The sequence below is a fragment of the Phocoena sinus genome, chromosome 1 (genome assembly GCF_008692025.1).
Source record: "Phocoena sinus isolate mPhoSin1 chromosome 1, mPhoSin1.pri, whole genome shotgun sequence".
NCBI lineage: Eukaryota > Metazoa > Chordata > Mammalia > Artiodactyla > Phocoenidae > Phocoena > Phocoena sinus.
This window is the reverse complement of record NC_045763.1, coordinates 56,284,902-56,311,873: the sequence shown is the minus strand read 5'-3', so window position 1 is coordinate 56,311,873 and position 26,972 is coordinate 56,284,902. Positions and strand designations below refer to the sequence as shown.

Below are 26,972 nucleotides of genomic sequence, written 5' to 3'. Positions count from 1 at the left end.
TTTTATGAAATCTAAATTCAGATTATTTCTGATGAAGGTTTAGTGTTCGAGTTGACATGTGTTATAAGTGAATATGCTCTGGATTTCAAAGACTTAGTACAAAAAAAGAGTAAAATATCTCACTAATGTTTATATCGATTACATGTTCCAATGAAAAGATTTTGGGTGTATTGTGTTAAATGAAATTTATGGTTAACGTCACTTTAACCTGTTTATTTTTTAGTTTTTTCAAAATGTGACTACTGGAATGTCTAAAATTACATACATAGCTTGCTTTTTACTTTTCTGGGACACCACTGGCCTGTAGCATTGCTCCTTTTTCTCCCTGGATTAATTTTAAAAGAGGTGACTGCGTGAAATACAGTTCCTTCATGTTTGTCAACCATTTACTTTCCCCTGCTATTTTCCATTTGGAGATTTGGGAGCACCAAGAGTTAACTATCACAGTATATGAGACTAATAGTGACTGCCCTGCAGATTTCTATGCAGGAGGCGTGCCCTGCGCAGGAAGGTCAATAAAGACGTCCCGGGTGCCGGAAGGGCTGGTAGGGGTGTCTTGGGAAAATTAAGCGATCCACATATCTGGCCAGAGCTGCTTTTGTAAAAGGTTCCTGGGCATGCCAAGATATATCAGAGAACAGTTCGTGGTACTGTAACAGTCATGACACCTGGTGGCATCTTAGTGATGCCACCCACCTTTGTTTATTTTCTCTTTCTTTGCATTCACTTTCTGCCCTCACTTCATAGCAACATTGGTGGTAATTGGGCCCACAAGGTTCCTGACCCTTTTCCTCCAACAAAAGGTATAATGTCGACCTGGATGGAGATGTTACTATCTTTGGAGTTTGGTTTTATCTAATGAGATTCAGTAATGGCAGTGGAAGGGACTTGGGCATTTAGTACTCTCCCCTCATTTTGTAGATGACAAACTGTCAAGTATCTTGCAGGTTGACATACAGAGAGAGGAATTAAGCATGTACGTTTGTTGATAAGCTATTTCGAGAATCCCTGGGAAATGAAGAAGTTTGTCAATGAATTAGGCAAGTATTTGTTGAGCTTGCACTCTATGGAAAGGACTGTGATGAATGTTGTGGAAGGACATGAAGACAGCAGTCTCTGACTTCAGGAACAATGCTGTTGGTTTGAGGAAATCAGATGTAAACAGTACCAAAGTAAATCACAGTTTAAGATACAGCACTTCATAATGAGTGCAGTACCTCTGTGTTACAAGTAGAAATGTGTTCCTTTTCCAGGTGTTACAAGTAGAAATATGTTCCTTTTCCAGGTGTTACAAGTAGAAATGTGTTCCTTTTCCAGGTGTAGGAACAGAAGCTCTGAGAATGGTGGACTCTGCAGAAAAGAGGAGTGTGATTGTGTTTCTGGAACAGCCCAAGGCTCTAGAAGTAGAGGTCAGTGCACGTCTTTGGTACCGCCCCCTTTAGCTGTCCATTAAGGGAATTTGAGAAGTAAGACCCAGCATTTCTAAATGGCAGTGCTGCCAGTAATGAGGAAATCATAGATTAAGTGGAGACACCCAGGGTTTTTAGAGAGACTAGATAGGGGTGGGTCATTTTGAAGTCAGCTGGTGTATTTTTGATTGGTTATTCTAAAAGGGAATGATAACAGAGGTGAGACGGAATAGAATTGACTTGTGAGCAGACTGAAATCCAAAATCTGGGGAAACAAATTAAATCTCGAGCAAAATCCAGTAGTGAAAGAAGTAGACAGTTGGACTACAAGTGTGTATTCTGAGTACACATGTAAAGGGGAAAAAGGCCCGTAGAATAGAACATTATATTCTATTAAGCATTAAGTGGGATGGTCCATTTATTTGTAGATTTTTAGTCTCCTGGAGCCTTTTTGGACTAAAATCCCCACCAGTTCGTTCCTCTTTCTGTCTCTGCATTACTGTATAGAGACCTTCTGTGTTAGGTTTTTTCTTCATGACTTGCTGAGGTTATGCAGTGTGACTGTTTAGAGGCCAGTGCTTGGAATGGGTAAAACAATGTCACCCCCTCTGTAATTACTCCCAGTTAATGCTTCTCTGTGAGAATTGGGGCTGACTTGGCCAAGGCAGTGGTCCTTGGCTTCTCCTTGCCGTTTTAGCTGATTTATTTCTCCTAAAGAAAGAAAAAAATGTGTAACCCCCTTATTCCTGATTGCCTCCTAATCTTGGTACAAGTTAGTTTTCGAACACTATTACCAGCAAAGCTTTGCCATGAAACGCAGGTATGCATTCTCTGTATTTCTGACAGAGCAGTAGTTGACATTTAGCACTTTCCGTTGACAGTACATTTTTATAACATGACAGTTTGGTCAAATGCGCACATTTTATAATGTCACTGAGTTGGATTGTGGTTTTCAAGTTGGGGAAGGAAAAAACATCACACTTCAGTAAAAGACCAGTGGATTTAAATTCACCTGTTTAAACTATTTTAGTTTTAAAGTATTGTCAGATATTTTGCATGCCAGCAGTTCATTTCATGGCTCCTCCAGTTATTTAATATATAATCAGATACTTAAAAGTTCAAAATCACTGTATTTTCACTTTCGGTCTATTGATAAGAGAGACGTGACATGTTTTTTGTGTGTGCATTTGTACTCCACAAGGTCTAAAAGCACGTTTTTAGTATACCAGTTTGCCAGTAGTACTTGGTTTTCTAGTTGATAATATTTGGTGTATGCATCACGAAGAAATTGTTCTTGTATCATTTTCATCATAGAAGAACTGAGTTTAAAATCAATCAGGTTGATCTCTGGAGGAAAGCATTTTACATCATTATCTTTTTCTTCCTCTTCTACTGTGCAGTACACTTCCGTACTGTAGCATTAGCACCTGCCATCATTTGTTTTAAAATTAAAATAAGTCAATTTTTTAAAGAAAAATTACTGAAAAAGAAGTGTTTCTGATAGATTTAGTTTTTTAAATGCGCATTTATAAGAAATAATTTCCATGAAGAAATAAAACGTTTTAAGTGTTTACTAGTATTTATAAAATACAGTTCTGAAAATCCACATTTTGTTCTTCCTTGAAACTGCTTTAGAGTTCTTCTGAGAAAATCACAGAGTAATGGCAGTTTGCTTTTTGTTATTACTTGGCCTCTAGGCTCCCCGCCCTATCCCCCCACGCCCAGTTTAGGTAGAAAAAGAAATGAGAGAAAAATAAGGAAGTAAAGGACATACTCATTACTTTTTGCACCAAAAATCTTTAGTTGTCTGATTTTTGGTCATGGCTAATAGAGTGAATTTCAACTTTGTAGTACATTACAAACATGAAGTTCGGGTTTGTTGACTTCATATTTAGACATTCAGTTGCATTAGTACTCAGTCTTTGTGAGGAACAGTCTAATAACTACTAAGTATATCAGTTATTTATTTGTCCCCATACTTACTTACCCTCTAGTATCTCACAGTAAGTATTCCTCTTTTCCAAAACTGACAGAACTTGTGGCTGGGAATTGTTCGGTGGTAATCTTTTTATCCTTTTTGATGTATCAGCTATCTAAAATTTCATTCTCAAATAATCACAATATCTTTGTTCATGTAACAGATGTTTATAATTTGGGTAAAATGTGTGACTATTTCCAGGAACCTTAGGTTAAGGGATCCAATTTTTTTTTTTTTAATCTTCATTGCCCTCTCGTGTTTCAACTCTGCATTACATCAGTTGGCTAAGACCTAGGCGATGACCTCTTTAACTGTTACACATTTTTGCACTTCAGAGAATGTTGTTTTAATTTGTATGTTGGTGATTGTTTCACTGGATATTCCTTTTCTGAAGATGAGGTCAGTTTCATAGTGCATAAACTTAACAGTTGAGCTAGGCTCACTGTACTCTATTTTCTGACCTGTGCTCATCTAAAGAATTGATTCATCTCTCTGACTTACTTGAAGTAGAGAGCTAATATCTAATTTGCATATAATGAGTCTTTGAAACTGAGCAAATGCCTAATTGAAAACACAGTTATTTTTCAAATATCTGTCAAGTTACACTCATATTGAAATAACTTGCGAACTTCTGACTGACATGGAAAAACAATGAGTGACTCATGGCTTTAATAAGTTGATTATTCTGAAGCCTGAATTCTAGTTTCAGAATCTTTTTGTCCTTTTTGTTAAAAGTACATCATCCCTGGGACTTCCCTGGTGGTCCAGTGGTAAAGAATCCGCCTTACAATGCAGGGGACAAGGGTTCGATCCCTGGTTGGGGAACTAAGATCCCACATGCTGCGGGGCAACTAAGCCCGCGCGCACCACAACTACGGAGCTTGCGCGCCTCAACTAGAGCCTGCGTGCTGCAAACTACAGAGCTCACGCACCGTGGAACCCACGCACCACAACCTGGGAAGAGAAAATCCTCATGCCGCAACCAGAGAGAAGCCTGCACACCACAAGGAAGAGCCTGTGTGCCGCAGTGAAAGATCCTGCGTGCCTCAACGAAGATCCGCGTGCCAACCAAGACCCAACGCAGCGAGAGATAAAAATAAATAATAAATAAATCTTAAAAAAAAAAATGTCCCTCATCCTTGAAGATGACTTCAGGGTACATCTCAAAGGTACAGATAATTTTAAAGCAAGTGACGTGTATGTGTTGATTTTTTAAAAGGCATTCCAAAGGTTGTTAACGATCCTTCATCCTAACTGTAAAATTGACATAACTTTAGTGAAAACACCTCACAGGTGTGATAAATATGTAATCATCATCAGTGTCATCAATTTGAGTATATTCTTAGCACTCAGAGCAAGAACAATAAAAGTCATTCTTTTTGCTAGTTTTTCTTAAATCATAAAACTCCCACAAGCTTCTGCTTCATGGTCTGAGATGCTGAGAAAACTAAAAATTTTAAGCAAAAAGTAGATGTTTTCAGAAACTTTGTTTGCGTAAATTGTGTAAACTGAATATCCCCTTGATGGAGTTGAGTGGCTAGGTTGGGGTAGAGAAAAACACTAGGTTCAGTCATTTGACATGGATTTGAACTCAGGTTCAATGTAACTTAGTGGTATGATCACGTAAATCACCTAACCTCTCTTAGATTTTTATTTTCTTTCTGTAAAATGGGCTAATGATACCTAACATATTCCAGAATCCTTTTGTGATGAATTAATGAGTGATTCATTGACAACCCCATAGGGGTTCTTGTGAAAACTAAAGCAGAAAGCCATAGAAAATTACTGAATGTTAGGCAGATGTGAAGTATTCTTGCCATGTTTGATCACGAGCACTTTGAGGATAGGGACCAGGTCTTATTTATCTTCATTTCCTGGACATCTAGAAGAGGTCTTGGAATATAGTAGACCCTAAGTAAATATTTATTGCATGAATGATTGAGGTCAGGGAGATGGAATCAGCAAATCCATGCACCGAAGAGGTAACACTGTGAAGTAGAGCTGGAAAGCGTATGTGATGTATTCGTGGTTGCTCATCAATATGTATAAATCATGTGTTCATCTTTTGTCTTAATATAATTCAACCAGGCGTTTTACTATTTCAGCCTCGCTAATTGTTGGGCTGTGACACTACTTTTTCTTCTGCTTCCCCAAATCTCGAACCAGAAGGGGATCTTTTAGTCTTCCACTTCCTGGGGAGCCTTCAGAGGGAGTCATGCAGCCACCCGGAAAGGATGCTGCCAGCCGACACAGTGACTGACAGGCTGCCCTGGCTCAGTTATCACAGTGCTGATGCTGTCCATTCTAAAGGTACAGTACTGTGATAACTGAAGGATGGCAGCCATCTTGCCTTCCATCAGAGGAGCTCTGTCGTGCCTGGGAAGGAAGACAGAAGATGAAAGAGGCATGGGAAACAGTGGCAGGGACCCAGAAACCCTCTTACCCTGTTCCTGTATTGTGCTTTCCCTAGAGCACAGGGAATGTTATTCCATCTGTCTTTGCCCTGTTTTGTGATATGTGACTAAAGAGGAGTTGGGTAGTTGTTTGCCTTGTTGTACTGAGCAGACATGTTATTAAGATCTTTTGGGACTTTTAAGAGACTGATTTGGGATAAGTGCGAAGTGTGGATTAGTATCTCTGGAGTGGCATTCAGAGACATTTGTGCCACTTTTATAAACATAAAAAGTAACCTGATTAAAATATCTTGATGCTTGTCAATATTAGATGTTCAGAATGAAATTCAACTTAAACAGGGAGAAAAAAGCCCTGCGTGTTGAACAGTATTCATATTATTGCGCGAATAAAATTACGTCTTTGTGTTTAAGAGTGGATAGAGACATGTAGACATGTCATGTTTCTTTCCGTAACAAAATTTAGAATCTAGTCTAATTCAAAACTTGTTGAATGCCCATGTTATTGCTGCTGTCACCTTTACATGAAAGTAAAATGTAAATAATTTTACTTGTGTCAAATAATTAAGGACTACTCTGCAATGACATCTAGAACAAGTCAATTTCAGAGATATGAAGCTATAAATACCAGCCCAGCATTGGGTGTGCATAAAAGACTAGGAAATTTAACAGAGCACACATCTTCAGCCTGCATCCTTGAGAGTACTTCTGGGGTTAGGGGTGGGGTTATCATAGAACCCAGGGCTTCCCACATCCCTCCTCCCTCAAGACTCCCGAGGAAGCTATACACGTGGAACAGCAGCAAACAAGGATCAGAATGCATGACCTGATTATGTGTTATGTCATAGCCCATTGCAAGCTCAGGTAATTTCATGTAGTTCAGCCTCAGTGCCCTAAACAGAGACCTCTTAACCTCTTCCCAGGCTCATGTCTATACCTGGAAACCTTCCCACCCCATGGATAGGAACTGGTTTAGGAACCCAAAGCCATGGGCAAAGAGAAAACAGAGCCTGCTGAGCTCAGGACCTGCTACCACAGGGCAAGAAGAGCCAGGGAAGGCTCAAGCCCATTTTATTATCAAGTCCTTCACTGGGACAGAGTATGGAAGAAAGGGAACCTGAAGCGAGTAGAGAGGCAAAGTGTCACCTCCTCTCCAGAGAGCTTTGTTCTCCCCGCTCATCGTGCTCCTTTGTTGGTCTACAACAGTCCTCTGACCTCTTCCCTCCCCTTCTTGACCCCAACGGAGCCATTGCTGGAAGAACCCTTTGAGCCACACCTGGTTGGCCCTGAATTGCTTTCCACATAGCATTGACCACGTTATGGCCCAGGACCTTCACATGTCTGCATAACTCAGGATTTCTCCAAACTGCAGGCTGACTCTGGTTTTGATTAGTTATAGGGGGATGGCTCTGCCCAGGTGTGTATTAGATTACCAGTTCTGCAATTCCTTGGAGTTTCCTGCTCCCTTAAACAGAAAAGGAATTTCAGACAGAAACCCTGGAAGAACTTCTAAGGAAGGAAAGTTCTGGGGTTGGTGAATTATCAACTTGATACACTCCTCTAACTTTTAGTGTTACAGCAGGTAGAAAAAAAGTGCTTCGGGGAGTGATGTGTTGTGCGATCGTTGGCCTCGGTGAGGATTTCACCACCTACCTTGATCTTCCTGTTTTTTCCCATTACTAGTTTTACAAAAATTCGGGTTTTATACTCACTAGATCTTGACCCCAAGTCCACACCCGAACCCGTGGGCTGTTGCAGAGCTGAGCGTTGGGTGTAGTTTGGAGTCACTCCTGCATTTCTGCAGACAGCCATACTGGGGCCCATTTCCTGTCAACAGGAAAGCCTGGGCTCAGTCTGGGGCGTGAGCACCAGAGGGCCTGCCTAGGCCTGGAGGTCCTTGGTGCTTTGGGGCAGTTCATAGATGTAAGGGGTTTCCAGTGGGTTAAGTGAGACGTGATGCAAGCAAAATATGATGGGGTTTTTCAATTGCTTCGTTTAAAACACACATACACACGATGTGTGTTTGGTTGGTGTATTCATTGTATTCTTCAGTTTAGGTATGTGAGAATGGGAGGACTGGAATTAAACTCAGGAATATCACATGATCCAGCATTTCCACTTCTGGTTATATACCCAAGTGAATGGAGTCAGATATTTTTGCACCCGTGTTCACTGCAGCATCATTCTCGATAGCCAAAAGGTAGAAGCAACCCAGGTGTCTGTCGATGAATGTGGATAAAGTGTTTACACATACCACAGAATATTACTCAGCAGTATTAAGGGAGAAAATTCTGACACGTGTTATGACACGGATGAACTTTGACAATAGCTAAGTGAAACGAGCCAGGCACGAAGCAGTGTATGAGTCATCTTATATGGGATTCCTACAGCAGTCAGAGTCATAGAACCAGAGGAATGGTGCTTGCCCAGCACTGCAGGAAGGGGGAAATGGGAAATTCACGTTTAACAGAGTTACTGGGAAGATGAAAAATTTCTGGAGTTGGATGATGATGGTTGCACAATGTGGATGTACTTAATACTACAGAACTGTACACTTGAAAATGGCTAAGATGGTAAATTTTAGGTCTATTTTACCACCACCAAAACCAAAAAAAAAACGGCAAGGTAATAGCACTGTTGCAGGATTGAATTGATTGCTCTCTTCTTTAGACAGTCTTCAGTGTGAAGATAATTGTTTCAAATAAGCAATTAAAATGTAATTCCCGTGTCTTTATGCATTTAAAGTTCTCTAATCTGTAGACTGTTAGACACATGTCCAGGGTTTCTCACATAGCATAGCTTTAAAATTTTGTAAAATATAAAGAAAACTAAGTATAATAACAATGAAAGTACTAAAAGTAGAGTGAAGAAAAGGCCTCAACAGGAAGGCAGATGATGGGGCACCTCGTGCTGGCTTTATGCCTTTTCTGGTGAAATTGGGCAACTCAGTGGACCTTTCCATGCTCTAGTTGCCTCATTTGCCTGCCTCTTTGGAGTAGTGGTAAAGATGAAATTTGTGTGTGTGTGTAGTTTGTATCGTATGCATAATTGTGTGTGTGTGTGTGTGTGTGTGTATGTATGTGTGTCTATATGACCATTTTGATGACCAAAGCAACATTCAAGTGGCATATTATTTCTTTTTCTCAAAATGTAGAAATGCAATGTCTGAAAAGATTTTAAAATAACTTTTAATATTTTAAAATAAACTTTTAATAAACATCCTAACTGGACTTGTCACTCAACTATTCCCAGCCTCATTAAAAGTAGTATTCTGTAGCTTGCTCTTCATCACAAAAGGTTTTTTTTTCTATTATTATATGTGTAAATTTGAAAATAAAAGCATAGAGACTAGAAATAGACAGCAATAACCTTCTCTAAGGGATTGCATGTTTTATTAGCCCTGAGTAGCTTGCTCTTCATCATGAAAGTTTTTTTTTTTCTATTTGTTATTATATGTTTAAATTTGAAAATAAGAGAAGTAAAAGCATAGAGACAAGAAATAGACAGCAATAACCTTCTCTAAGAGATCGCATGTTTTATTAGCCCTGAGTAAAAGGCATCATTTGTGGATTGTATCCTCTTTATCACAAAGCTCTCACTTGGACTCATGCTCTGGAAATCAGATTTTGGTGGTAGGAATGGCCCTCGTCAGATCCCATGCAGTATTCTACCTTGATCATATCACACAGAGTTGGAGCAGAAAGTGAGCTCTGATCCCTGCCGTGCCAATTTCAAATATTTTGCTATGCCGTGTATGTTCTGAGCTTCCCTGAATAACCAACCAACTATAAATATGCCACGAATTTGTCTGTACCATTATTAAACTGACTTGTTTCTTCCAAATCAATTGCTTTTTGAGACAAGAAGATTCTTATGTTTCTGTGCTTCATGTAGAGGATTTTTTCCCCAAAAAATTGCTTCCTTAAAACTGTACATTCATATTCACAATTTATCCTCACCAAACAGTTCATTTTCACCATTACCTGTTAAGAATCTTTTATTAAACAAGTTCTTCATTAAGCATGAACAAGAGTAAGGGAGGCACCAAAAAACCACTTTGTTTTTTCTTTCTATATCCAAACCATGATTATGAAGATTCCCATTGGAAGGGAATGCCAGATACCAGAGGGTGTGCCTGGAATATTCTCAGCTGGAGTTCCTTGTATTGGTTGAAAGGGTTTTGTGTTGTAATGTGTGCCCCTAATGTAATAGATGTTGAAACAATTCACATAATTGACATGGAGTAAAGTAAGTTGATTATGTCTTGCTTTATGCATTTGGACTATTACTGTACTTTTATTTTTCATGAGATTATGAGGAGATGGATAGTTCTGTTAAAAAGTGGGAAGACAGAGAGGCCAGTTCCAGTGTAGTGGGAAATTCATTTTCATTTTTTTGCCACTGTCTTTGTAAATGAAATTCCAGACATATTATTCAGACTGCAATTGCTTGATTTTTTTTTTTTTTTCACTTTGAAAATGAGTATCTTTGGACCAGGGATATCTTAGGGTCAGTGGGCGTAGCTGCCTAGAGCAATTTGCAGAGAAGACTTTTGAGGCCCCGTCTGGGTTCCACAGAAAGGAGTGCTGTAACCACCTTTCCATGTCTACCTGTGGTCAACTCTCAGTGTCTGTCACTGGCATCAGATTGTGATGCAGGGGTACATTGCTGACCCCTTTCCAGGTACTATAAGAGCTTTAGATCCTCTGGGAAGGCAGACATTCTCAAAAGTTATATTGATAGACTAGAATGCTGGGAAGCTATGTCACTGAGAATCTAGACACCCTTTTTTATGGGGAAGGCAGCATGGGCTTCTAATTAAAATGTCTACCAGCATAATGTGTAGAATTATGCCTAGACATAAACCTTCCCGGTTTTATTATCATTCACTGATTTCTGTAAAATTATTCTAATACTATTCTAATACCATAAAATTTGCCACACTTTAGTAAATGCATTTTGGGCAATCTTGCATAGTTTATATATGTAGAATTTTGTGTACATAATTGGGTCTAGTAGCTGGAAGAGGACTTCCTTCCCCCCCCACTCCTTTTTTTTAAGTTGTCAGGATTATTTGCTTGAAATGAGTTAGTATTTGTTGAGTGCACGTGTACCAAGACTCTTGTTTCATCCTAATTCAAATCTTTGACGAAGCGTTCTCCACATTTCATAACTGAAGAACCTGAGGAAGCTCACAGAGTCTTCAAGACACAACTAGTAAGTGGTAGAGGAAGGGGATAAGTCTAGAACGGAAACAGTATAAGAAATTAAGTTAATGTAAATTAATTCTGCTTTGCTTTTGAATGTAGATTAGTAGATGAGGCTTTGAAGAGGAATTAGACCCAGCATATGTCACAGTGCTTTGAAACTTACACGGCACCTTCCCCCATCCACCATGGCTGCTTTCTGCCTTCTTAGCTGTACACTATAATTGCCTTTTTATTTTTTTATTTTTTGTTTTTTTGGCCACACCAAGTGGCTTGTGGGATCTTAGTTCCCTGACCAGGGATTGAACCTGGGCCCTCAGCAGTGAAAGTGCGGCGTCCTAACCACTGGATCGCCAGGGAATTCCCTATAATTGCCTTTTTAAAATGAAAATCTGATCATGGCACAATTTTGTTTTAAAACCCTCTGATGGCTTCTTTGATCCTCTTGGGATTAAGACTACTGTCCTTAACATGCTCCATGATTGTAAAGATTCCCATTAGAAGGGAATGCCAGGTATGAGAGTGGGTGCCTGGAACATTCTCAGCTGGAGTTCCTTATGTTTAAATTGGTTCCCACCCACCTCTCTGGTCCCATGTCTCATACCCAGTTGACCAGCCCATCCTTTGTCCAGGGAATCAAGCTTCTTTCCCCCTCCAGTGCATTTCCTTCTGCCTGAGTCATCCTTACCATTCACTTCTCTTATCCTTCACTTTTCTTATCTGTCTCTGATTAAATATTAAATATTAATTCCTCAGAGAACCCTTTCCTGACAGTCTCAACTGTGTCCAGTCCCATGGCACTTTGTGCTTTTCTTTCAATATACTTATCACAACTGAACTACATAAACGTACATGTTTGGGGGGGGGTGTGTTTAATGTCTCATTAGATTGTGAGTTCCTTGAGGGCAGGAACCATGGCTCTATCCATTGCTATGTTCACAGTGCCTGGCACAGAATCTGCCATGTGGCTCACTGTAGAAATCTAACGTGGTATGAGATGCTGAGTGGAGTCTTTCCTGTTTTCTAAGAACGGGTGAGAAGAGTCCACAGCTGAAAAGGTGTTTAAAATCCCCACTCTTCTTTGATCAGAGAACTCCAGCTCTGTGGCCAGCATTTTCCTGCAAAGCTTCTTCAAAAGGTGCCATTCAGCAGAACCAACTCTCAGATGACCCTTATCGCTCACACCCATCCCCGTAAAAGAGGGCTGGGAGCAGGAGAGAACTTTCCTCAGAGAGCAGTGTTCCACTTGGAGCTCATCTTTTGTCTGGAACTTGGTGAGCCGCTAGCTATCCCAGTAGGAGCTCCCCACGACCAGACTCTGCAAAGCTAAGAGAAGGAATGGGGAGAGGGAGGAAAGGAGAGATGCTGAGTTGGGTGGGACAAGGATGTGAGTTTCTTGGACACTATGGTCAATGGAAGTGAATCTATAGAAGGTGGCTTGGGACTTAAGCCTTCTGGCTAATGCCTCGCGGGAGAGCAGCTGCCACAACCCATGAGTGGATCCCAGGAGTGAGCCAGGGTATGGATGGTATCCCAAAAGACAAGCCTCTGGCCAGTCAGAAAACTCACCCCCACCAAGGTGGGATGGCTCAGGCGGGAACCCTCTGTGGAACTGATGAAGCGGGGAGCCCCGTTTGACGCAGAGCTTTTTTTGAAAGATGTCATTTCAGCAGAACCAGCTCTCAGACTCACTGTCGGTGGTCATGAAAGGAACCAGCCAAGAAAGTAGTAAGCTCTGGGAGAAGAGGAGAGGCGGGGGTGAGGGAGAGACCACATCACGCCACCCCAGCCCCTGGAGCCTCGGGCCTGGCCTCAGATGGAGAGAAGTACAGACCTTTGTAATGACGATGGGATTAAAATCCTCATCAAAGTGAAACGCTTGGCAACTCGACTTGGTTAGAGGTCAATTTGAGGCCCTTACTACTCAAGAGGAAAGGGGAGCACAAAAGAAGCTACTGGACATAAAATAGTTTCATGTTTTACTCTTCACTGAGTTGAAAGTCAAAACAGTTAAAATTATTCGTTAAAAGGATGAAAGGACTATAAAATATCCCTTCAGGGGCTTCCTTGGTGGCGCAGTGGTTAAGAATCCGCCTGCCAACGCAGGGGACACGGGTTCGAGCCCTGGTCTGGGGAGATCCCGCATGCCGTGGAGCAGCTAAGCCCGTGCGCCACAACTACTGAGCCTGCGCTCTAGAGTCCACGAACCACCACTACTGAGCTCACGTGCCACAACTACTGAAGCCCGCGTGCCTAGAGCCCGTGCTCTGCAACAAGAGAAGCCACCTCAATGAGAAGCCTGCTCACCGCAGCCAAGAGTAGCCCCCATTCGCCACAACTAGAGAAAGCACGCGCGCAGCAACAAAGACCCAATGCAGCCAAAAATAAATAAATTAGTTTTAAAACTATATCCCTTCAGGTAAAAGTTTGCATGTCCGTGTATCGTTCCCTAGTTAAGTCCCCTCACCCGCTGCTTCTAACGTGTGAAGGAGTTGAAATGCCAATTCAATCCTAACACTTCCAGCAGCCTGTTCCCTCCCACGACTGTCCCCTCTCCCTTGTCCAGAAAGCAGAAGGCGATTTAGTGAGAAAGTAGAAACCAGTAAGGACATTTCCCCGTAACCCAACTCCTGGCACATTTGCCTGAAGGCACCGTGCATGAGGCTAGATGGGAGTTATTCAGGGTTACCTGTGGGTAGTCATCCAGTGGTTTGAATTCCACATCTTTGACCGTTCTTCTTTGTCACTAATAGACTCATTAAGAGTATCTCAGGGGCTTCCCTGGTGGCGCAGTGGTTGGGAGTCCGCCTGCTGATGGAGGGGACACGGGTTCGTGCCCCGGTCTGGGAGGATCCCACATGCCGCGGAGGGGCTGGGCCCGTGAGCCATGGCCGCTGGGCCTGCGCGTCCGGAGCCTGTGCTCCGCAGCGGGAGAGGCCGCAGCAGTGAGAGGCCCGCGTACCGTAAAAATAAAAAAAAAATTAAAAAAAAAAAAAAAAAAGAGTATCTCAATGCAGAACCAGGAGGCTTAGAAAACAAACTTGTAGATGCACCTGGCTTTAACAATGTCAGTCCTAAGAACCTGCTGTATATAGCACAGGGAACTCTACTCAATACTCTGTAATGAGCTATGTGGGAAAAGAACCTTAAAAAACAAAAGATACACTGATAACTGATTCACTTTGCTGTACACCTGAAACTAACACAACGTTGTAAATCAACTATTCTCCCATAAAAATTAAAAACAAAACAATGTCAGTCCTTACTAGACACCAAATTGTGGATGACTGACAGGGATCTACTTCCTAGTCGTTAGCCCCATCAGTATACTATAGAGAATGGGAACCCAAGAGCTCATTTGGGTTCACGGCATTTTTCACACTGTGGGTTTGAAATCGATTAAATATGTCTTGACCAGCACTTAAAAAAATAAGACAAGATAGAAAATATCAGAGTGCACAGCATGTGGTAAGGTAATATTACTTCATGAAACTTCGCAGTTGCCCCCTTGAGTGTATGTGAGTGTGTACTGGGACACAAATTTTTTTTTTTCACTTTGGGTTTCAGTTCGGTTCATAAGTTATTGATCTAGATGTTAGATTCTAGATCATCTCATTATGTATTGCAGATTTTGGAAACTAAAGCCCAGAACAGTGAAGACACTCGTACACGGTCGGTAGGAAGAGTAGGAACTGAGACCTGCATCTCAGTCTCTTAGTTAATGTTTCCCCTTCTTCTCACCAGCCCAGAGAGAATAGCAATAGTAATAGCTAATATTCAGTGAGTAACTACTATGTGCCAGCCGCTGCACTAAATACATCGTCTTATTTCATAGGAAAAGGGGGTTGTTTGGCTTTGTGTTTTGTTTCAAGTAAATGTTAATGGCTGAATGGTGACTTAGTGCTATAAGCTGCGGCTAGAACAGATACAGAAGCTGTGAGTAAACATTTAAAGTTTTTATAGCAATTTGACAGAGTAATTTTATGTCTGTTGACTCTAGTAATAAAAACATTGGCTTGCATTTTATGTCTTTAATAAACACTTTTCTAGCAATTCATTTTCATTGTAGTTTATAAAAATATCGGTCCATGATGGACTAGAAATAAGAACAAACTGGTTCTTCTCCACAGATAGTTTGAGAAGCACTGACTTCGACCCAGCAAGGCCAACACCTTTGTCCCTTGAGGCCTCTGTAGTCCTTTTGAAGTGGCAGGTTGTCATAGATACCCCTGGAAGAGGCAGATTGCTGGATGCAAGCCTCCTAGCAGCAGAGAAGGGGTTACTGTGTTATCTAGAGCCAATGAGGGACAGCTGCCCTTGTCTTGGGAATGACTAGTGGAAAAGGCACTAACGCCAATAAATATTCCAAAGCTTTCATTTACTTCAGAACTCGAGGAAGTGGGACTGATGGGGATGCTTTCCCCCTCTGGGAAAGCAGAAAGAGCTCCTTCTTTGTAAAGTTGCCCCATGAGAAAAATTTCAACACAGAACAAATTAAATTCTCATTTCCCAAGACTCTCAGTCAGAGTGGTAAGAGCAGAGGGATGATGCTACAGAGGTCTTTGGAAAAATAGGGCTCCATTAAAGGGAGCCTGTGGATGTCCTTGACATGCAGGCTCTGTAGAGGGAAGCACACTTCATAAATCCTGCGGGACTGCTTTTTGGCTGAATCCTAAGATTTGTACGAAGAACTGTTTTGAGTGAATCATTGTGTCTTTGCATCTTCTGGAATTCTGAAGACTGCAGCCAAGGAGTTGTTAGCAAGGCTGAGCACTGGACTGAGCATTTAATCAGTTGAATGCTTCCTTATGTTTTTTTTCCTGGTTTGTTCTCATAACAAGTGACCTTCGTCCAACTCCTAGCAACCCATGATTGTGGAATGTTCCCTCCTGAGGAATACTGCCTTGTTTTTTCATTCTGAACACACTGCAAATCTCTGAAAATTCAGATGACCTTGTTTGGACAATGATAATAATGTAAGCTAACTGTACCTGCTGTGTGCCCAGTATTTTACATATGTATTATATTTTACGTATGTATTTACTTAGTGTTTACATACTAAGTGTCCCAACAGCCCTGGTCAAATGGGGGCACAGGGGAACTAAGGCTTAGAAAAGTTAGGTCACTTACCTGATGTAATTTGGTTCCGTCCTCAGCTTCTGCATTTCTATGTTTCCTGCAGATTCATATCAACGTCCTTGCACAAGGGAGACAATGCCAGAACTCCAGAGTCATGACATTTTCATTGATTCCTTCTACCTGAAGACAGTATCAGGGCCCGCTTCCTTTTGGTTTTGATTTTGAATACACACCACCTATTGAATAATTCAGGAGTGGAATGATGCATATATAATTGTAGGTCCTGCAAACTCAGAAGTGCCCGTGGTAATAATAGCTAGCATTGATTGAAGACGTTCTGCATAACCTGTCCATGCAGTAGTTTTTACCTGCATTCTCTTAATCTTTCCACACCACCTCCTTCCTATCCCTATTTCTGCTTTCTTTTTCTTTTTTTTTTTTTTTTTTTCGGTACGCGGGCCTCTCACCGCTGTGGCCTCTCCCGTTGCGGAGCACAGGCTCCGGACGCGCAGGCTCAGTGGCCATGGCTCACGGGCCCAGCCGCTCCGCGGCATGTGGGATCTTCCCGATCCGGGGCACGAACCCACGTTCCCCGCATCGGCAGGCGGACTCTCAACCACTGCGCCACTAGGGAAGCCCCAAAATTTTTATTTTAAAAAAAAATGTTTATTTTATATTGGAGTATAGTTGATGAACAATTTTTTTTTTTTTTAATAACGTTTTTTTTCTTCCCCTGTGCCTCACTGCTTGCGGGATCTTAATTCCCTGACCAGGGATCAAACCCTGCATTCACGGGACTGCCAGGGAAGTCTTTCTGCTTTATTTTCTTACAGCACTTTTACATAGTCTGTTCACACTAGCATACTTCAATTTACTTAACTGTATTTATTACTACCTCTCCCCCACTAGAATGTAAGCTCCATGAGGGCTGTGTGTCTTTTTAGCTCAATGATAGAAGTCCCCAGCAAGTAAAACCCGGTCTGGTACATAATAGGTGCTCAAATATTTGTTGAATGAACCGTGTCAAATATCACTATCATCACAAACTGAGGTTTGTGGTATTAAATAATGTGCTTAAATTGGAAGCAGTTACTCCTTTTTACCTCAAAATCAGTTTGGAAATGTTAGTGATAATAGCTTCCTTTCTCTGCTACATTGCTGGAATGAAAATCTTAACACACAAAAGAAGAGGTTGCTTTGACACTTTAGATACACTCCTTAGAGCAGATAAGCAGTGTGTATTTGTTAAATACGTATATTGGGCCTCTCATCTGCAGTAGTAACGATGGCAAGTATTAAGGTAAATAAGGTATCTTTTCCTTCTATCCTGTTGCGGTGCCCCCAGGTTTTATAACAGAGTGGAGGACAAGCTTTGTATGAATTGACTCGCTAACACAAGACAGCTTCTGTTGAAGCAGTCGTGGGCTTCTCACGAGATAGAATTTCAGGGCTGCGAAGGGCCTGAGAGCTGTCTAGGCCAGCCTCCCCACCTCTCCCCCCAGATGCCAGATTGTGGACTCAGGTCCTCCTTCACGGGACAGCCTGTTCCACTGATGTACAGAAGCATTGTTATTGGATGTCTGCATTGTCAGAAAATTCTTCCTACTGAGCTGAAATGTATCTTCAGGTAACTTCTCCCCATTGGTCTGCGTTCTGCTGTCCAGGGAATGACAGAATAAATGAAATCATCCTTTCACCGTCAGCCCTTCAGATATTGGTCTGTCTGTACTCCTCCTTGGGTTGCTCTTGTCCCAGTCCCTCAGACCTTCCGCCTGGCATCTTTCCAGCCACTTGCCCACGCTGCTGGCTCCCGCTGGCACGCTCTCCAGCTTGTTCACGTACGGTTTGCGTCCTCCGGGTGTGCTGTCGGGGTGACATCCGTTGTGTTTTGGCATTTGCACCACCCTGTTGACTCCTTCACACCCACGAAATCCTTGAGTGTGAACTATTGTCGGACGCAAGGGGGAAGAAAGTATTGCACAGAGAGAACCAAGGATTACTGATGATTATGAAAAGGAATGGTGATGTCTGTAGACACTCTGTCCTCCATTTCTTTGGGCACTGCTGCCACACCCAAGACAGTTATGATGAGAACAACTATTTATTGCATTTGGACTGTGCGTAAGACACTGTCCTAGCCACCTTACATATACTTCCTATTTAACTTTCAAAGCAGCCGCATTCATAGGTATTATGAAACTCTGTTACATTTGAGGAGACAGAGATTAGGAGAGATTAACTAACATGCTTAAGATCATATATCTTGTAATTAGTAGAGCATGGATAGGAATCTGTTTGACTACAAAGAGGACAGGCTTAGCAATTCAAGGCTCCAAGTTTTGTTCTCTCTGAAAAACATGCACAGGAAGGTATTTTAAAGGAGTTATGATATCTTCTTCCTGTCCTCTGAAGGAGGAAAGGATCCCTGTTATTGTGTTTCTACTCTCTGCCTGCTGTTCCGTATCTGTTTATCTCATTTAGTCCTCAGGACAATTCTATGAGGAGAGCACTGTTGTCATTAACCATTTGACAGGGGAGGAAACCGTGGCTCAGAGAGGATAAAGCTATGTCACTCACATAGCTCCCTGAGCCCAGAGCCTACATGCTTTCTGCCATACTATGCCATTTCTCAGAGAAGATTTTTAACTCAACCCTAACTGCCTCCCTCCCAGAGGGTCTCTGACCATGACGGTCTCCCCTCTCCTGTGCAGCATTACCAGACTTACTGACTTACCAAATTACCTAAGCAGAAACAAGAGGTATCTTTTAGATGAGCATTCACTCATTGGTAAAGGCTTCCTATATGCATATCTTTGAGCCAAGGATCAGCCTTAGAAGCGAAGTAAGGAGCCAGCTGAAGTTATTAGAGCTCAGCCCAGATGTGGCCCGTCATGCTTCCTTCTCCAATTGTAGGACCCTATACATAAATCCATGGTGAGTGCAATGGCTGCTGTCAAGACCTGATCATTAGTGATGCTCACTTGAGGGCCATGGACCCGCCAGCTTTCAGACTGAATTAACTTACTTGCCAAATCACAGGTCCAGAAATCTAGAGACCACCAGTAAGAATCTTGACAAATCACATTACTAATCTTTGCATTTGCATGAAATGTAAGTGTTCACAAAATGCTTTTTACTTATATTATTCCATTTGTTCCTCCCACCAACCTGGTAACAGAGACCAGGCAGGGGTTCATCGGCAAATAGGGAATCAGAAACTCCGAGAGACTCAGAGACTGGCTCAGAGCCTCACAGTCTCTAGGGCAGAGCCCCGGACACAGTTCATTCAAGCTGTGAATCCCGCCCTTGCACTCCTGCCCCTTCTCCCTTTACTCCTCTCTCACACTGTGCCCCAAACTTCTTGTATATCTCTGCCCTTGCCACTGGCCCATTAACTAAGAACAGTCACTGGCTCAGAACGAACTTCACTAGAGCAAGCAGGGACTGCTCTCTTTCAGGCTTCACATCCCATGCCATCTGGTCACCCTGACTTTCTACAGAACAGATGCGATGGTTTACAGGTTGTCATCAATCTTCGCCATCACTTGGGAAGTCCAGTTGAGTCTGCAGTTCTAAGCTGCCATACATGTTCTTTTTCCCCAGGCAAGTACCTGTGTATTAAGCTTAATGTCACGCTAGCCATTTGAAAATCTTAAAACTTTACTTGGTTCCTCTAGGGTGGACAGTAAACTGAGAAATTGCCCTGGAAGCCAAGGCTTTCCTGTGGATTGGCTCAGGGAAGATCGTCTGACTTAAAGCTCACTCTGCGCTTGGCCAATGGGCAGAGGCTGCAGTCTCCACACCACCCAGCTCAGAGTTGAAGCCTGCTGACCCCCACCCCGTCCTCTCTCTAATCTAGCCTCCCTTCTAAAATGTTGTCATTTCATATACGTTCTGTGATTAGAATCAGATTGTATGTAACCTTTTGGAAATGGCTTTTTTCTATTCAGCATTATTCCCTGGAGGTTCATCCAAGTCATGATATAGATTTTTGTTTTGGTTTATTATCTAAAGTCCATACATTAAATGAAAAAATTTTTAAGTTTAATTAATTTTTTTAAATTTTCACTTAGACGTAAAATATATATATATATATATATTTTTTTTTATTTTTGGCTGTGTCGGGTCTTAGTTGCGGCACGCAGGATCTTTCGTTGTGGTGTCCGGGCTCCAGAATGCGTGGGCTCTGCAGGCTCTGTATTTGCAGTACGTGGGCTCTCTAGTTGTGGCTTGCGAGCTCAGTAGTTGTGGTGCGCGGGCTTAGTTGCCCCGCAGCATGTGGGATCTTAGCTCCCCCACCAGGGATCAAACCCATGTCCCCTGCAATGGAAGGTGGATTCTTGACCACTGGGCCACCAGGGAAGTGCCTCACTTAGATTTTTGATGGGGGTGTGTGTGCGTGTGTTTTTAATTAACTAACATCTGTAGCCGAAGTTACAGAAGCTAGCTATGCTACTTCCTAGCCAGGAGCCCTTGTTGATAGCTTGATCTTTTTGAGACTTGGTGTCCTCACTTTTAGAATGAGTATAATAATTAGAACTTTATATTTGACTTTTTAAAGTTTCGAGGAGGAGAAGCATCCATATTCCCCTCACTAATGCAAGCTTATTGTAAAGATGCAGGACAACGTCTTCTTTAGCCACAGGGTAACTCAGTACTTCAAGTATTGGGATAAACAGCAGGCCTTGTGCATTGTTTATGTGTGACCCCCTGTCATTCATATTATCCAGGAGAAAAGATCTGAATGGGTTGGTTGGCTGATTCCAATATGGAGAACCTGTAATGGCCCACACCAAACCCCTTGAAGGTGTCCTCTCGAGGCCCTCTTGTCGATGTGCTAGCGGAATCTATTAACGTCTCTGTCTGGCCATCTGTCAGAACCAAGCAAAGATGCCTTGGGAGGTGATGCCCCTTTTGCAGGAGGTAGGTATTCAGTCTGAGGCTGATGGCCACATATCAGGTATGGGACTCCCCAGAGAGTACAGCTGATCCCTGGCTTTAGTCCTTTGTACATGAAGGGCAGATATATTTCATTCAGAGTAAAACACACGAAGTCCCCATTCAGTCAATGTGTTCAGAAGGGTCTCTGCATGTGAAAGGTCCTTAAGGCTTAATGGACCCCCAACCAGGACAGCGTTTCACAAGATTTATAAGGAGCAGAATTCAACGGCCAAGAACACCTTTGGCCAACTATAAAGCCCTCTACAAATACTAGTGATTTCACAAAGTCGTCTGATTTAACATGAATTCAGTGTCATCTAAGTAGCATTTTGGTTATGTTCCACTAGGAAGGAAATTTCCGTGTGTGTGTGTGTGTGTGTGTGTGTGTGTGTGTGTGTGTGTGAGAGAGAGAGAGAGAGAGAGAGAGAGACAGAGACAGAGACAGAGACAGAGACAGAGACAGATTTTTAAAAATAAGTGACCCTGGTTTGTCATAGCTATTCAGGTTAAACAGGAAAATGAAAACACACACATACACAGACACACACACTCACACACACACATCTGCTTGTGTTTCTGAAAGGAGACAGCAGAGTTCAGTATAGAGCTGGAAACAAAGCCAGCTGGTTCCTCTGAAATGTCAGTGGGCAGGAACCTACAGACTCCCATGATAGCTTGCGGATTTCTTCTGATAACAGTTACAAAGTGCCCAGCAGGTAGGAACAAAGGTCAGTCTAGGCACATCCGGGGTCCTGGGCTGTGATACAGTATCTAAAAACAAACATAAATCATTGAAAGCTTAGGAGTTCGGGCTCCTTCCTCAGACTCCACATTTGAGATGCAGAGAGGAACTAAACTACATCTTTGTATATTTAATCTAATAATTTTTTTTCCCTTTTCAACTTTCAAAATAACCCATGTCTTAGATCAGGCTGAGCCTGGGGAAATGAGAGTATCACCCGCCCTGGGTTGAGCCCATCCCACTTGAAGACTGTAAATAGCTTATTCCACTTGGCAGGGGTCCTCCTCACCTTGGTAATGAGTAATTCCTGCTGGCTGCTGCTGACCCCAGGCTGGAGCAAGGCCTTCAGAGCACAGAAGGAGATCTGTGTGCCCCTTTGCTTCTTGGCTTCTGAACAGCCCAGCCCTGCCTGGAATCACTGGGCATTGACACTTTAGCGATGCCTGAGACCAGATTACAGATCTTCATTTTTCATGATGAATCCTACCGTTTTAATTTTGTGGATCTTGATAGGAATAGGAGCAGTAAGGTATGTCTTTGCATATCCCTTCCCACCCTAGACCCCAAGTCCTGAGGGCCCCTTCACCACCTATGCTCCCTTTTATCCCAGTAATTGCCATATTTTCTTGTCTTTTATGATTTTTCTGTCAGCTTCACTAAAATGTGAACACCTTCTTGGCAGGGACAATGTCTTTTTTTCTTGGTCTCTCCTGCCCCTAGCAAAATGCCTAGCACGTAATAGGTGCTCTATAAATGTTTATTGACTGAACATAGAAGAACCAGAATGCATCCGTAGGAAGGTGAGCGGGATCCATAGGAAGGGGGAGGCCCTGGAATCCAGGTCACACGAGGAGCTGGTGTGTGTGGTGTGTCGGGAGGCTGCAGTGGACAGGATAACGGACGCCCGAAGATGTCCACGTCTTCATCCCCTGAACCTGTGAATACGTTATGTTACGTGGCAAGGGAGAATTACAAATTGCAGGTGGAATTAAGGTTACTAACCTGCTGACCTGAACATCAGGAGATTATTGTGGATTATCCAAGTGCTCAATGTAATCACAGCGTTCTTTTTTTTTTTTTTTTTTCTTTCGGTACGCAGGCCTCTCACTGCTGTGGCCTCTCCCATTGCGGAGCACAGGCTCTGGACGCGCAGGCTCAGCGGCCATGGCTCATGGGCCCAGCTGCTCCGTGGCATGTGGGAACTTCCCAGACCAGGGCACGAACCCGCATCCCCTGCATCGGCAGGCGGACTCTCAACCACTGCGCGACCAGGGAAGCCCAATCACAGGGTTTTTATAAGAGGGAGGCAGAAGGGTCACGGTCAGAGCAGGGGACGTGCTGACAGAAGCAGAGATTGGAGTGACATGGCCACAAGCCAAGGAACACAGGCAGCCTGTAGAAGATGGACAGGCGCAAGGAACAGATTCTCCCCTAGAGCCTCCGGAAGAAACACATCTCTGCCAACACCTTCACCTTAGCCCTGTGAGGCCCATTTCCGACTTCTGACCTCCAGAACTACAGGATAATACATTTATATTGTTTTAAGTCCACTAAGTTTGTGATAATGTGTTACAGCAGCAGTTGGAAACTAATACAGAGGCCAATCGTAGTGGAAAGAACCTAACACAGGGCATGAACCTGGAAAAGGAAATGGCCATGTGGGAATAGCTCAGTTAACACCCAAAGAGACCTTCCCGGCTGAATCACCAGAGATCAAAATTAGTTGACAGTACAATCGGAATCGGTTACTAGCTCAATGTGTGCCACCTCTAGCCACCTAGGTAGTGAGTGTCTCTAATAACTCGGGAGAAGCCCTAGTACAGCTACTGTAAAAGAGTCTGTCAGACCTGGGTGTGCGTTCTTTGCCACCTGTAACTGTATGGTGTTCAGCAAGTTATGTAACCTCTCTAAGCCATAGTCGTCTTATCTGCAAACTGGGGACAAATCTGTGTCTTAATTGGCAGGGTTGATGTGAGGATTACATAAGATAACACGTGTCATGTCCTTAACATGCCAGTCACATGGTAAACACTAACTGCTTTCGATCGCTACAAATACACATACAGTCTTGTTTATAACAGCAGTCTTTGAGGTATCATTGTCCTCCTCCCTGACTAGGTCACGTGTAGAGTCTGTGGTGAGTTCTGGGAACAGAAGTTCGAGAAGAACAACCAGGATGGTTAAAAGACCCTAAATCAGGTTCTCTAAAAAGAATGGCCAAATGAATGGAGAGGTTTGACATGAAGCTCTTTGAAATATTTTCAGCACTGGTTACATGATTTGTGGGATCCAATACAAAATGAAAGAGTGGGGTTCCCTCATTCAAAAAATTATGAAGAATTTCAAGGGGCTCCCCTGGTGGCGCAGTGGTTGAGAGTCCGCCTGCCGATGCAGGGGACACGGGTTCGTGCCCCGGTCCGGGAAGATCCCACATGCTGCGGAGCGGCTGGGCCTGTGAGCCATGGCCGCTGAGCCTGCGCGTCCGGAGCCTGTGCTCCACAACGGGAGAGGCCACAACGGTGAGAGGCCCACGTACCGCAAAAAAAACAAACAAACAAAAAAAAGAATTTCAAGATGATGACAACAGAGCATTAGACGAGCACAGGGCCCTGCTGCACAGTTCACACACCCATGACATGGCCCTGAGTATCATCATGTAAAAGCGACAGATCCACTCTGTGAGGCAGTGGTGACAGCAGCAAGAAAGTGAACAAGTCCAAGGCCTTGAAAGATGAGGACAGTGGGGACCATGATCACAATGAAGAAAACATCACATAGAAAGATGGTGAGAAGGAAGCGTAGGAATGGGACAGGCGTCAGAGCAGCAGCAAGAGGAAGGCTGTTGTCCTGGATCTGAGAGCATCCCTTGCAGTACAGCTACACTTTCTGGTACTTCAGGAGAACCCCAGGCCATCCCACCCGCTCACAGAACTTTGAACAGAATAGCAGCCAGGTTGATGCCTTTGATACCTCCTGTCCTGGAGGTTTGACAGCAACATGATAGCTCCCTGCACTCTGACAGGTCACAGTGCCTTCTTCCAAGTAGGAATTCTTCAGAGGAGGAACTAATCCTATCTGGGGGATGATGCAAATAAAAATAGTAGCAAGTGAATTATTTTCCTGGGGAAGGGTTTGGCATCCTGTTGCTGGCAGAATCTCATCCTGGCCATGCTGCGGGAATAGTTCACGGTTCGGGGGGAGATCTGTGGGCATGTGGTCTCTGTGTGGTTTCAGGAAGACATTATTTCAATATAGAATAAGACTGGAAGTGACCTAGGAGCCACAGCGTGAATCTGGACATGTGTGTGTTTGTCTGAAATGGGTGGGAGGTGTCCAGCCAGTCCTTCCTTCTGCTCACTGAAGGGACATCTATGAGCCTCACACTCCCCTTTTGCACTCATTCCTACCCTCCAATATTGCTGACTTTATAAAGCAGAAAAACGGAAAATGTGACTTTGTAACAGACACACTTTGGTTTTTAATGGGGCTCTGTGGAGGGGAGTTCAGCCTTTTTTTTTTTTTCTTTTTTGCTGTGTGCTGTCCAGATGCCTCTTGGGCATTCTGTTGTGTTCTTCTCACGCTGTGACATCATGACCACATGTACGAACCAGCACGGTCACCTGAGGGTTGTCAGTGTTGTGAAGGTCTGTGCATCCAGGAAAAGCTTTCTGTTGAAGTGTCCTGGAATAGCTGTAAATGCTCTCTTCTAGCTCTGCCATGAAATTATTGGGACGTTTTGTTGATTTCTTTCCCCTCTTCTCCCAAGCCCACCATGTTCTAAAAATGTGTTTCTGATTTTGTACAGTCTCTGCTCATGCCCTCCCTTCTTCCCTCCTGCGGTGGTGCTCTCTTTCCTTCTGAGGCGCGGCTGCACTTAGCATTCCATCCAGTGGGCTACACTGGTTTCACTGAGGCGGCTTGGAAGGGACGATGCCTTGGTCAATTAAACTGGAGCAGAATCCAGCCAGACTAGGAGCTAGATTATAATGTGTGTTCTAAGTGCAGGAATTGGAGCTGAAGACAGTGACTGAAATCATTTTCCCATGTGAGAAGGGCCTGTGTGTCCAGCCTGTTTCCGTGGGCTCTTGCGTGCCCCTTTTTGGGGGAAGGGAAATGGGAAGCTGGTTGATGGTGGCCTTAATGTTTTATTTGGTAGATTCTGTGATTCTGAAAGTAAGACATCTGAAGAAAAGGCGGCCTTGATGGATGCCGTCGTGCGCATGGCTGTGCCCGTCTCTAGTGGCTGGAAAAACCTACCTCCCATTCTCAACACCTGGTAAACCCAGGATTTAAATACCAGGATGATCCAGGATGCCCAGACAGAAACCTCTTAAAGGTTGACACAAGCATGCTCTTAAAACGACCTCTCATCAGAGCACCTAGGATTCAAATAAGTAATGATTAAGAGTCATACAGCAACCTCCAAGTAGCTTATTTGATTCTTGTGAGTGAAGATTGCAGTTCTTTGAATTAAGACTTTCTTTAAAAACATATCCTTGAAGGCTAGGAAGATCCTCAGAGAAAGATATGAGAGTGACAGGCATTTCCTTTTTGTGTATAGATTAATTTCTTCTCACTTTCCAACTTCTGAACACCCTCTAATTACCACTGTTTGGGGATGCTTTTTCTTTAAAAAAATAGAGGAGTAAAGGGGCCAAATAGAGGTGCTTCTATTACAAATAAAGTTAGGTTGGATAAGAAGATCAGGCAAAGATATAAACTCCAGGAACATAAAGAATGAATTCTGGGGGGCTTCCCTGGTGGCGCAGTGGTTGAGAGTCTGCCCGCCGATGCAGGGGACACGGGTTCGTGCCCGGGTCCGGGAAGATCCCAAATGCCATGGAGCAGCTGGGCCCGTGAGCCGTGGCCGCTGAGCCTGCGCGTCCAGAGCTTGTGCTCCGCAACGGGAGAGGCCACAACAGTGAGAGGCCCGTGTACCCAAAAAAAAAAAAAGAATGAATTCTGGGGTCCAGACAATTGTGGAGGGCTCAGGCAAATATAGGAGCAATACTGGCTAAAATAGGAAGCAAAGTCTGCTTCCTAAGATTTGTTTAGATCCCAGGGAGGTCTTCACTTTTGCCTACACTCAGATTTACCATGAACATTCCAAAGAGAACAGACATTTGGATTTGCCCTCCTATTATGTGCGTGTGGATGGGTGCACATATGTATAATGTGTTCATGAGCGAGGGTCTTGTCAGACCA

The 26,972-nt window shown here is 43.2% G+C and overlaps 1 protein-coding gene and 1 pseudogene across 1 annotated transcript in view; both read left to right on the top strand.

The window, feature by feature from the left end:
* The window catches only part of JAK1 (Janus kinase 1), a 238,437-nt gene that overhangs the window by 3,020 nt on the left and 208,445 nt on the right, over nucleotides 1–26,972 (top strand). The window contains exon 2 of the mRNA XM_032636630.1: nucleotides 1,318–1,409. The gene's annotated coding sequence lies outside the window, so the exon portion shown is untranslated. The remainder of the gene's footprint in view (nucleotides 1–1,317; nucleotides 1,410–26,972) is intronic.
* On the top strand, nucleotides 22,207–25,058 carry LOC116758021 (annotated as a pseudogene).